The sequence below is a fragment of the Glossina fuscipes genome, unplaced genomic scaffold (assembly GCF_014805625.2).
Source record: "Glossina fuscipes isolate IAEA_lab_2018 unplaced genomic scaffold, Yale_Gfus_2 177, whole genome shotgun sequence".
Taxonomy (NCBI): domain Eukaryota; kingdom Metazoa; phylum Arthropoda; class Insecta; order Diptera; family Glossinidae; genus Glossina; species Glossina fuscipes.
In genome coordinates, this window is record NW_023998520.1 from 505,251 (window position 1) to 517,460 (window position 12,210).

The following is a 12,210-nucleotide window of genomic DNA, read 5'->3' on the forward strand; positions in this document are numbered from 1 at the left end:
CATCCTTAGATATAAAGTTAGAATCCCTATATTTTAAGGAAATTCAACACGAAGAAACGATGAAGTAGATAATACATACAAATATCAAATCCAGTACAATTAATATCAGCATAAATACAATCATATTCGCGAAGTTAATACTATTAATGATGTTAATATACAAACTAAATGAAAACAATTGAATATCGGCAGTAAATATTTCGTGGGAGCCGCAATATATCGGTGATAGTGTTACAGCAAACTACCTCCACGTCATATAAAATACTTATTTAACCATATACATTATAACGTACATCTATACGTATATATGTAACTTTGAGTGTTTAAATATCTTGTAATACAGCTACCCGTACGCTTATACCCCTATGTATCAAAATGTTTTTAGACGGACACATACATTCACATATCTTTAAATATTTAAGCATGTATTGTAAAATAATGCACAACTGTCCCGAACTGTCGCTTCCACATTCACGTCCCTCACAATGGCAGCAGAGTCAAGAAATATTCCTATGTCCTAAGCCTCTCTCCGCAAGAGAAGGGTTTCTGCACCAGTGCAAAACTACTGCCCGTCTTACACATTGCAGTTTCAGGTTTCACTTATTCTGAAGTATGAGAAAAGCCATACTAATATCGAGCAGCCGAACACGCAATCATATTTTTGTTCTCTGGACACGGCAGAGAGCAGGAAGGCTCCTAAATTCACTGTTCCTACAGTGTGCGGCATTCGTAAGCACATCCTAGCAGTGGTCTAACCACAGTGTCTACAAACCATGTTTCTGACCCTGCAGTTTTTAACTCGGTGGTCCAAACTTGAGCAGCAGAAGCAACTAAGTATCTCATCCAGAGGACGTACTCTGTGATCTCCATGGCCTTACTACGTTCCTCTAGGACGACCTTTACGTGCCTGATAGCTGAACTCCAGAGTTCGGGAACCAAGCGGTTACATCCTGTTGAAGTACCCACGAGAAGAGAAAAGACTGTTGACATTCATCTCTTGCAGGTGTTTCGCAAAATCAGACAGACTAATTTTCGGATGGGCCGATTGAGCAATCAGTCCCAGACAAGCTTATCTTGAGCAAACACTTTTAGCCCGCTTAAGCTGCCCACAGTAAGAAACCAGAATCTGGCTGGAGTTTAGGTAGGTTTTTAGAAAAACTTTCCGTAAGTGGACAGAGTCAAGATTGGAGAGTCGCCATGTAAAATGTTACAATGTAGAAGAAGCATAATTATGGTATAAAAATGCACACATTTCTTAATTTTGGGAGATCACACTACTCGGCTATTTCAGCCAAGACTTTCACCCCAAAATTGTCAAAATAAACCCATCTTGGAGCATCCTTAACAAATGAAACCAATTTCATATATTAATTTAAAGACAAGATGAACTCAGCTTGACATTGATAAAAAGAATTGTGTTTTGCTGAAGTCTTGATGTTGCTTATGTACTAATTTTCTTGTCCAAATTTTTATACATTTTTTATTTACTAAAGCAAATTCTTAATAGCAATGGATAAGTTAACAGCAAGTCGTGCTTACTCCGATTCGACGATCTTTGACGGCTGCAAGTTTGCATTTTTATGAGTGTCACTTATTTCTTGTTTTTGCTTGTCGGAGACTTATCACACTACGTCTGTGTCCTTTACAAAAGAAAATTTTTTTTGTGTCCACATGCAATTTTCGAACATATTTTAACAAATTTTTTCCTGCCTGCTTTACTATTCTCATGCTTATTACGTTCTTGTCGGGTACATTTATCTGGAAATGCCTTTATATTCAATTACTAAACTTTGCAGATGACGCACTTACACACATGCTGAAAATAATAAAATGAAAACCACTAAATTAACTTGACACGCGTGTTTTCTTGCACCTGGTAAATCACAAGTTGGCGACGAGAATAATTAGATTTATGTAATTTTTACGTAAATTAATTATAAATATAATAAAAGGAGAAATGAAATATTTGAAAAGAACGACTAGGCATTCACCTTTATGAAATGAGTTGTAAACAATATTATGTGAAAAAAGTCATAGTACTTAAATCTATACGAACGACTGCTTATTATATTTTACACATTTTGCGCCGTCCGTTAACCCCACTCAGCAACACTTCAAAGGATTATGTGAAATTTTAGGCACTCACCGTACTCTACCCACAATCATTTAACGAGAAAGAAAAAACTCTCATAATGCGACAAAAGATTATAACGAAACAGTTATTAAATGATCTCTATAAACACATCTCTCCAGTTCTTGGTCGCTTATTTCTTAGGGCGTTTCATTTATTATGTCAAATTAGATCCAATTACAAAAAATTTACACATATGTTATTAAATTAAAACTTATATAACCAAATATTTAATGATTAATTTAGCACTAATAATAGTACCAGAATTACATTAATTATCTTCAAGTCCGTTGCCCTTTGTTTAGAAGACTATAATTAAACAAAGGTTAAATGACTTAATTAGGTATTCTAGGGCGAGTAGATGACTCAGATCGTGGTGTAGCCGTAGTGCCAGATTTAAAAAAAAAATGGAGAAATTCGCTTATGCGGAACTATAAAGTCACCATCAATAAACATTTGATGGGCTTCAAATATCCGCTGCCACGTATTGATGAAGAAATCGCACTCCTAAAAGAAGCTACAATTTTTGCTGAACTTGGTCTATTGACGCATACAATCAAGTTGAATTAGATGATTAATTGTAATTGCTTTGTGCCGCATATAGACATTCTAAAAAAGTAAAACGCCTACCACTTAGTATTAAAACGGAGACTGCCATATTTCAAAATACAATAAATACAAAAATTAGCTGCATGACATTCCCAATGTTGTTGTTCATCAGAATAATATAAGAATTAGCGGAAAGGATTTTGAACAACATGTTAGATTATTAAAAGCGGTTTTAATTAAGGTTGTAAGATCAGTGACTATTAAACAGCAGCTAGGATCTAGATAATATTGTTACATATTAAACCACAATAACAGAGTCATCTGAATCAAATGTCGAACGAAAGAAGTTAGCAAGTTAGCAGTAGGCTGAAAATTGTATAAAGCAACTCATCACATACGGCTGCTTTCCCTACTCTTACAACAGCTATAACAACGATTACTTCTATAACCACGATAAGAGCCAGAATACAAAGTAAAGTTAACAAAATTTAACTTGAATGGAAGTTCCCTCTATTTGGAATATAACCAACTTAAGGAGGAATGCTTTCGTACTAAATTACTAACCCTTGCATATGACAATTCTTCGGCATGTACAGATAATAATAAAATGAGAGGCAGTGAATTAACCTGATATGTTAAATAGACATGTAGGTTTTTATATTTATAAATTCTTTTGCTTATAGTGCAAATCTGTAACTACAATTGTTTACATGCAATGTAAATAGGAGTATTTTAATATATTTAAAGAATATATATATGTACATACGGGCCTCCGCGTAGTGCAATGGATAAACTTGCAAATTGGTCATCTCGTGTTCGCATCTCAGTGCAGTAGACCGTACCTTTTAAGTAAATATATAAGATGATTACAAACACTCACGTTGACCTTTAATAGTTTAATCCCTATAATATGTTTACTTGCTTTTCTCATTGATATTCTTTTATATACGTCGTGGCTTTAACACTTGGACTTAAGTTCACTTTGCTAATACCTTAACACTAAAAATTCTAGATGGGCTGTTACTCGATTAACCCTTGAGGTAACAATTTATTTACTTCGGTGTCTATCACAGCTTCAATTGCCGGGTTCCTTGTCGCGTATCGAAACTTGAGCGGTCGGTCATCCCGTAATATTATCTTACGCAGTGCAATATCTGCTGGCCCTGCCATACCGGAAAGTAAGTGTAACTCCTGTTGGAGAAAGGCATCGATCATCTTCTTCTCGCTATTATTCTGCGGCTCGGCGATATCCGCTCGTATTGTTTCATTTAGTTTGCAGTTTTTGGATGCCACTATCCGAAGTCCGGTAATCTTTTCAACCATCTTTAGTGCCGAAACACTCTTCAACTCGGTATCAGTTTTGAGTTTATTATCGCGGCCGGTAAACGGTATTATTATAAATAAATCGAAACGAGTCATTCACGGTTTCTAATAATTTACTTGGCCTAGAATCAGTTAAGGGTTTGGAAAATATTCCGCCTTGTGTCAATATCCCCGAATTAATTTCGGTGTGCTTCTTCTCGGTATCGGTTGCCTTTGGCTCATCGGTTTCTTTTATCGGAGATTTGACCGTCGTATTACATTGAGCGTTGTCGATTTGCAATTTCGCTGGACAGGAGGCAGTTCTATCCGAACAAGTTATCGTCGTTGCGAAAGCCTGCAGAAAGTTATATCCCGGAATCACCTCCTTGATTGTCTTCGGCATTACGATTAATTCTAACAGCGTCGTGAGACTTCGAAACTGCATAGGTGAAAGAACTGTTTGTGGCATTTTCAACCCACCGACTAGATGGATGTTGGCCTTGTGTGGCATTCGAGGATATCTTCCTTGCATCTTTTCCAAAATTCTTTCGGTAATGAAACTGGTGGTTGCACATGTAGTCCAGCGATGTTCGCTATGGCGGCTCGTTTCAAACTGAAGTTCAGTTTTCTTTAGGCATCTTGACGACTCATGTGGGGTAACATTTCTTATTGGCGAGGTGTGTCATTGTTCGGACCGAAGGCTTCCCGCATACGATGGTTTGCTCGGTCTTTTCCCTGGTTCGGTAAAATATTGTTGACTGGTAAGTTCCTTCGGCACGCTGTTCGCGTTGACAATATTCGCTGGTCGTAACTCCTTGTCGTCCACAACCATGACCAAGAGTGGTTGAAGTATTACGGCAATATTGGCGGTAATGATCCCTTTGGTCATATCGCCAACATAGTATATCATCTTCTCTAGTCATTGATTGGTGATATTGTTTGATCGTACGATGTTGTTCACGTGGAGGCCCCCTCATCGGGGGACTCTTCCGTATTTCTTCTTCTAGGTTTGGGAAATACAGTGTTGGCAAGAAAAAGCGTAAAAACCCGTTCTTAAGTCGTTCAGTGCATCGGCAGTTGTTATTTCTGAACAAAGTGAACGCTTTACCTGGTAGCATGATCACCATCGTACCAGGTAGAATATTTCGATCAATCCCATCGCTCTCGGATAGATCTTCTACTCTCTCAATAAATTGTAGTGGATCTTGGGATCCTGTATGATTCAGTCACCATTTACGGGCAATATCTAGCGGCGATCGGTAGCCTCCGGTAGCTGTATTCCACAGTGACGATGACCCTACGACATCCCCTTCGGGCACATAGCTTGATGTAATCACTGGTGCATTATTAGTCAGATAACGAAACTGAATAACTGTTGTGGGCTCAAATGCAATTGGTGTTGACATAAAGGGATGATATGATTTACGGATAATTGAGCCATAGTATTAAATTCTTGTTCGCTTCTGCAAAAATACTTGGCCACGTTGACCCTCCTGGTTGCGGCGAGTTCACGGCCAATTGGATGAGTTGATTGACCATCACTTCGGGAAAGTTTGTTGCATGATCTACTGCGGCAGGATAAGTGGGGATTGAAGCTCCAGCGATACCTGCTCGTGACAACTGATCAGCTTTGAGTTTTTCTTGTAAAGTGAGTAGGCGTGGTAATGTAAGCAAGCTGTGATTTCCACCCCCAAAGTTTGCGTAGGTCTTACACAAACCCGGATGTGCCGAGTTGGAACTCGGTGAGCTATTCCCCCAAATCATCTTTACGGAGGGCGCAGGCCAATGTTGTTCGTAAATTATTCGCCGGTCTTAGCAAACTGTTGGTTAGTAATACAATTTCTTTAAAATACTATATATCTTACGTCATCTTTCCACCGGTTGAAATTTTCGGGGGAGGAGGCACCCTATACTAAGGGAGACAATAAAATTTGTATCGGTTTACTAATAATTTCAAAATATTTTTCTTAAATTATTGTAATAGTATTTACGGGTGGTTAACTAAATGGGAGTAATATTTCGTAGGTGGAAAGCCTGTGAGATCTCAAAGGCGTACACTCGTATTGTTAGAAAAATAACTTTTTTTTCAATTGCCGAAATAGGAAGTTGTAACCGTAAAAATAAGGTTTAACCCTTTAAAATCAAGTTAATATTAAATAAAAATTCGAATACAAAAATTCGAACATTTACTCTATAAAAACTGAGCGATCACTTTATATCGGAAAATGTTTTTTTTTTTAATTTAATTTAAATTGTTCTTCTTTATTTAATTTAAATTTTCCTTTTTTTATTTAATTTAAATTTTCCGTGTGTGGCGTATCGACTTAGAAGCAAACGCTGTGCTCAGAGATACTCTATTTGAAAGTTCCTCCCCGCTACCAATATTTGACTTTCACTCTTTCAATACTTGTATTTCCAAAACAACAAAAGTAAAGTGTAGTGTGATCGCATACTGTCGTATGCATCCACTTGTCACGATTCTAGCTACTTTGTTGCCGGTAGAGCATATATATTTTCCTGACAAAGAATAAAAAAACGAAAAGGTCCCGTCGGTTGTCTACCGTCCCTCTGTCCACCGTAAGTCAGTCTGTAGTCGTCTGACGTCTGCCCCACATATGCACCCCCCCCCCCCCCCCCCCTCCCCTTTTCCTTTCAGCTACAGCAGTGGCAGCTGTAACGCTTAGCCACTCATCGGGGACACAAAAAAAGGAAGTAAACAGACTAAGATAACTTACAATATAATCCAATTGGCGCCGGTGTAGTGTCTGCCTCTTTACCTGGTTAAGTCGTTGAGTGCTGGACCCCGGGTTGTGGCCATACCTTTATGTGTTTCTTGCCTTTTTCCTTTTCTCCCCTCCTTCTATTAAACTCCTTCACTTAGATAAAAACTTTAACTTCCAGTATTGTGTGTGTGCACGGGTGTACACGCAGTTGACAAGTAACAAACTGGAATCTTTTTCTGTTTTTTGTCTTTTATTTTTATTGTTATTTTTTTTTCTTAACAAGCAAGTTTACAATAATAATGTTGAAGAACCTTTTGCAGTAATTTGACAATAATAAAGTTTGGGAAATTTATGCACGGCTTTTGCTTTTAGCAGCCTTTTTATCTGGAAAGGTATTTTTTTTCTTTAAAATGATAAACTGTTTCATTAACGCTTTGGAATTTTCGTTGAACTCCCTTTTTTTTTGTGGTAAGGATTTCTTATGGAAATCAACAATTTAACATTAAGAAAAATTAATAAAGATTACACCATTTGTTTATAAATGTCCTCTTTTACCAATACTTTTCTACATTATCCACTTGATAATACTTTTTGCTTCTTGTTTGACTAAAAATTTCCTATTGAAAGAAAGGTGCAGCCATTATTCTTGACTTGCTTCTCCTTCCTCTTCTTGTGCTTCTTTTAATTGTTCTACCTTTTTTTTTTCATTGTTTTTTTTTTGTTACTTCTTTTAATAAAAACGGTTTAGATTTCATTTTCGTAGTTTCATTTTAGTTAATTCCAACTAAAGTCACATTGATGTCATTCACTACAAAAAAACTTCACATTGGTTATTGCTAGTCCTTTTTATCACACTTGAAGGATAATTTCAAAAAAAATTATTTTTATTTATCCGTTTTATGAAAAGCTCGAAAATACGTCTGAACTTCACCAGATGCCAAATAGTTCTCCCCTCTAACTTGAAATTAAAACGCAGACAGACCTCTCGTGCTTACTCAATTTCCCTCTTCTTCTTCCTGTTGCTCTCTCTATAGCGGCTTGCCGCTACTCTCGCACAAGCAAGCAAAGATACCGCAAAATCATACGATTTCTTGCCTATGCTTGCAAGAGCAAAAGGAAAAAAAAAGGAGTACCGCAAAATAATACGATTCTGCCTGTACTTGCAAAAGCAAGCAAAGATACCGCAAAATCATACGATTTTTGCCTGCACTTGTAAGCAAGGAAAACAGAAAAGAATAAAACAAACATATACCGCAAGATCACGTGATTTATAAGCAGTAGCACAAAATCGCATGATTTTGTCTAACGGCATGCCGTTATTCCGCTGCTTGCGGTTGATACAGACCGACAGACACCCTACCCGAGGTTTGTTCGCGGCCGTTACACACTTTGAAGTGCAAAAAAGTAAAACAAAAATTTTGTCGTACTTCAACTGGCTGGGTATTGCATTACGAAATGCAATACGATGCCAGGCGCCCTAATTAAAATAATTGATAACGTTAGCATAAAATCACCTATAGATTTAATTATAAATAATTTACCTGCCAAATAAAGAAGTTAATTGTCTAATAGCAATTCAAATCAAGCGTTTCATTCGCTCATGAACAAAAGGCGTGCAATCCGCGTAAACTCAAGAAATTAAGGACCGTCTCTTGCCGAGTTCTATTGGCACTATGTGAGACGGACTTGGCGTTCTGCAGCCGAGCAGATTAGGGACAAAACCGCGGAATATTGAAGTTGTAATATTATAGACGTACGGTGTTGACATAAATGTACTTCAGTGATATAAATGATTGGTGTTAGCGGCTACGTGTAGTGGAGATAGAAAAAACGTCGTAGTATCTGGGAGGATTCCCTATGAATCCTTCTCCAGTGTGGTAGTATCTTATCTTTGGAGCCCTAATCTGCTCGGCTTCGGAACGCCAAGTCGATCCGTCTCATATTGTGCCAAAGAACTCGGCAAGAGACGGTCCCTAATAAAAACATAGGCGGATTCAACGCCTTTGGTGTTTCAGCGAATAAGAACGCTAGATTGAATTGCTGTCAAAACAATTAACAAACAATTCATTCTTTATTTCATGATCTGGCTTATTTATACTTAAAACTATAGGTGGTTTAATGCCAGTGTAAGCACTTATTTTAATTGGGGCGCCTGGCATGGTATACCCAGCCAGTTGAAGTGCGACAAAATTTTTGTTTTACTTTTCTTTTTTTTTTACAGAATTATGCAAATTCAGCATAATTCTGTCGCACTTCAAAATGGATGCATACGACGGTATGCGATCACACTACAACCTTCACACTTTTCAACCTATATCATTACATTGAGTATACTTCTTTACAAAAGGTTACTTATTATTTCGTGTGATGTAGTCCGGAGTGTACTTTTGCGTCTTGTCTTTCTTCCTTTTCTACATTTCACGACCGCGGATAGTGCTCTAACCGGATGCTTCCGTCCAACTCACTGGGAGGCCCGTTGTACATTGAAATTGTTTCTCTTTCTATTGTGTAACCACTCCTGTTTCGAAATTCAATATATTTTTCAATAGTTTTTATAGGTTTTTTTTTCTCTTTACTATTTTTCCTTTTTTTTTTTCTTCTTATGTTTTTTTTCATTAGTTTTTATATTGTGAGGGCGTTTCCGTCCCTTTCCTCAAAGGCTGGGGCAGCTCAGCGGCCCAGGGAATTTAGGGAAAATAACGCAAGAATATTTTTATTTTGCAGAGGCTCTTTATTTCAATAAATGTTTCGGTTACACTTGACTTTACTAGAGAGAACGAACCACTCTCCTCGAGTGTCTAGCGTCGACTCTCTCAGTCGGACCCCAAACCTCGACTGCCTAACTAACTAACATTACCCTATTATATTTTTAATCTATTCCTAATCTATTACTATCCTATTTTAATCTATTATTATCCTACACCTATCCTATTCTTACGCTATGCCTAACCTATCTTATGCTACCTTATTCCCTAGCACTCCTCTCTCCCCCATCAGAGACGGAGAACCCGTGAGGCCAAAAGGAGGAACGACCTTGGGTCCTCACAGATCCTCCGTTCGTCGGGGAGAAGAGGAGTGGCAGATGTTACAACTTTCCGGTATTGGCCGGTCGATGACGGTTTCGGTGTGGCGCTGCTGTAGGTTGCTGCAGTCGCGTCTCTGCTGCTGATGATGACTATTATGTCGATGAGTGGTCGCACAGCCTGCCGCTCGCGCAGAGCAGAGTGCTATTATTACCCGGGGTGACGCAGAGCCTGTTGCCGGAGCAGAGCAGGGTGCCATTACAGGTGACGACGCAGAGCCTGTTGCTGGAGCAGAGCAGGGTGCAATTGTGATCTTGGTGCAGCTTTCCGACATCGGGTTGTCGGATCGTTGGCCGCTAGTCACGTCCGCTTTGGTGTGCCTTTGGCTTTCCGGCCCGGAGTCGCCGGATCACTGGCTAGGGAGGTACGGATCGTGCCAACATTGGCCGCATTGAGCGCATCTGGGTTGACAGACCCTTGGCTGCGGGTGACTTTGTTGTTGTGTCGACAGGCTGGTGGAATATTGACAAAGTTGCGGTGCGCTCCTTGCGGTTGGTATGAGTGTGGTTCGTGGTAGTTATCATTGTTGGGGCGTTGATTTTATCGTGGTTGTCGTGACTTTCATTGTCATTGCTGTCGTTATTTGTTGTTGCGGTAGCAGTTGATGTTAACGCTAGCGACGTTGATTGGTTGATAGCTGTTGTCGTTGTGCTGTAGTGGTAGTTTCTGGTATTGGGATTATAGTTGTGTGGCGATAGCCACCTGTTGCCATTGTTGTGGTAATAGTTAGGAAAAGTTGACGCTGTTGGTGATTTTGTTTGTATTGTCTCCACCGTTGGTTATGTGAGTGCCGTTGATGTGGTTGTGATTGTTGTTGATGTAATTGTTGATGCTGTTGCGATGATTCTGCTGCTGTCGTTGTGCTACTCGGTTGACATTTGTCATTAGTGTTGTACGGAACTGCCCCTACGCTGGAGACGGGTTGCCTCGTGAGGTCTTTGACGGGCTTGACGTCTTGCACGTGCATGCGCTTTAGCGCCCGTGTAGTGGTGTCCTCGACTTGGATGATGTTCGGGGATTCGAATCGTACCACCGTATAGGGCCCTTGAAACCGAGGCACCAATTTGGCGGCGAACTGGGTGGCCGCTTTCGAAAGGGGGTGATGGCGGATGAACACCGAATTGCCGACTCGGGGTTGCCAACGGCGGCGATGGGAGTTGAAGCACCTTCGTTGTTCGGATGACGAAAGCTCGAGGGTGCGACGCACGTTGTAGATGACTTCTTTTAGGATCTGGGCTCGCTGCCGCGGTGTCTGGGGCTGGGCCGGCACGCCTTAGAGCCCCTTGATCATAGAAAGCATGTAACAGTCCGGGTTGGCGCCCTTGGATAATGTATGCCGGGGAGTAGCCGGTGGAATCTGAAATCGCTGTGTTCATTGCTAGGGCGATTTCCGGCAGCCATTGGTCCCATGCGGAGTGTTAGTGTTGGCAGAAATGTACGATCGTCGTCTTGACCGTTCGATTGACCCTCTTGGTGGGGTTCTCCCGGGGGGTGTATGGTGCAATGAGCCGGTGTCCGACTTCGATTTGTTGGAGGTAGCTCCGGAATTGTTTACTGGTGAATTGCATCCCGTTGTCGGTGACAATCTCTCGCGGTGTACCGAACTTACTGAGGATGTGCTCTCGGAAGGCATCTATCGGTTTGACTGTGGTGGCTCGTATGAGTGGGACTAATTCCACCTATTTGGAGAACTGCTCCACAAATACCAGGAGCATCGTGTGCCCCGCCTTCAAATGTAGTAGTGGCCCCACGAAGTCTGCACAGACTGCCGACCACGGCTCTAGCGCCAAGGCCGTCAGTATTTCTCCCGCCGGCTTCTGCTGGACTGGTTTGTATTGCTGGAAGCTCCGGCAATTCCGGACATACCGGGCGATGACTCGGTGCACCCCCGGCCACTTATATCGACTGCAGTCTCGTCGCGTCGTTTTGCATATACCGAGGTGTCCCGCTGTGGGTTTCTCGTGCTTCTCCCGCAAAATCTCGGTTCTCTCGGGTGTTAGTACGCATAGCTTCCATGCTGCTTCTCCCTCGTCCATGCTGCTCCGAGGAAAATGGCGATATAGTCGCCCGTCACTAATGATGAAATCGGGGAAATTCTGGGGTTCTTCCTGGATCTCCTGTAGTTTCTTGGCTATCCACTGAACGGCTTCGAGAGGGTTGCGAATTCCGGTACGAATCGGCGGTACACCGAAGCCAAGTCAAGGAATCTTTTGATGTCACGGGTGCTCGTGGGTATCGGCGTCTCGCTGATGCCGGCAGTTTTCTCGGAGTCTGTATAAATACCCTGTTTAGTGATGACGTGTCCCAGGTATTTCAGTGTCCTCTTAATAAACTCATATTTCTAAACGTTGATCCGTAGATTGGCGGCTTTGAGGCGGCAAAACACTTCTCGGAGATTGGTTAAGTGCTCTTCCAATGTCTT